The 1,269-nt window shown below is 36.0% G+C and overlaps 1 long non-coding RNA gene across 1 annotated transcript; it reads left to right on the forward strand.

Moving 5' to 3' along the window:
- The first annotated feature begins 235 nt into the window (after nucleotides 1-235).
- Nucleotides 236-982, forward strand: LOC114312494 (uncharacterized). Its single transcript, XR_003646851.2, has 3 exons — nucleotides 236-376; nucleotides 493-649; nucleotides 785-982. It is a non-coding gene; the product is annotated as an uncharacterized LOC114312494 (long non-coding RNA).
- Nucleotides 983-1,269: the final 287 nt, after the last annotated feature.

The raw sequence follows: 1,269 nt of genomic DNA on the forward strand, positions 1-1,269 counted from the left end.
GTTGATCTCAACGTTGGTCTCCGTCGAAGGATCTAAAGATGGCGTCGGCCAATCTGAACTCTCTCTCTCTCTCTCCTCCAGCACCACTGCTGGTGAACTCTCTCTTTACTTTTTTTTGGGTAAGTAACTCTCTCTTTACTTGCTCTACTCTTCCTCCGTCGTCAATGCCGACGAAGCTCCGACTTCCTAAGGTTTCTTCGTCTTCAAAACCCTAACCCTACCTTTACATTTGCTTCGATCAAAACCAGAGCCGAGACCTTGGCCAAATTTCAGAAACCAGAAATCAGATTAATGTCTTAAATACGGCGATGCCAAAGATATCGAACAACTCCTGAAATACGGCGAGCGATTGAGCGAGGTCAAAAACAAGTCTCAGGTTCGTAAATTGTTTCCACTCTAATTCAATTTCTAGGGTTTTGTTCTTCAATTTTAATTTGCTGTGGTTTTGTGTGTTTGTTAATTTGAATTTTTTTGAATTAAAATATCATGTAGATGATTACCGAAGCATCATTAGGCGGTCAAAAGCAAGAGCATTAAGGCGAAGCAGTTATCTGCACAACTCATTTCTAGATTCTTCAAATTCTTCCCAGAGCTCTCGGACTTGGTTGTCGATTCCCATATCGATTTGTGCGAGGCAGAGGAGCTTGGGGTTAGTCACTACACAATATATATATATATATATATATTCTCAATTTTGGACTTTGTTCGTGGGAGGTTCTTTGTTGTTTTGATTTTTCCCGAAGTTGTTCTTAAATTTAAGGTTATCTGATGTGAACTCTTTCAGATCTGTCCCAAAATCACATATCGATGTTGAATCTGTGGAAGATCTGCAAGATTAGTATTGAAGATGGAGGCGATGAGGTGGTTGAGGCACCATCTGTTGAAAAACAACAGATCTGTGGTTGTTATTATTATTAATTTTGTTATTGTGATGTGAAATCAATTTTTTTTAATGTAAGTTTAGATCTCTTCTTGTTGTTTATGATGATGATTTGTTGGTGATGGTGATGGTGATGAAACAGATAGAAAAGATAGGCCTTTGAAATTCCACAGATAAGGGAAATTTCAACAGATAAAATTCAACCTATAGCAAAATTACAACAGATCAAGTAATAAATTTTAACAAATAGAGTGAGAAAGAAAAAAAGAGGTGTAAAAATTCAACAAATCAGGTGGTAAATTTTGACAGATAGCAAAATTTTGAACAAATAAGGGCAAACAATTAAATAGATAATTAAAAAATTTGAACAGATTAATATAAATTTGAAC

The sequence above is a fragment of the Camellia sinensis genome, chromosome 4 (genome assembly GCF_055761805.1).
Source record: "Camellia sinensis isolate YWXY chromosome 4, ASM5576180v1, whole genome shotgun sequence".
Classification (NCBI taxonomy): Eukaryota; Viridiplantae; Streptophyta; class Magnoliopsida; order Ericales; family Theaceae; genus Camellia; species Camellia sinensis.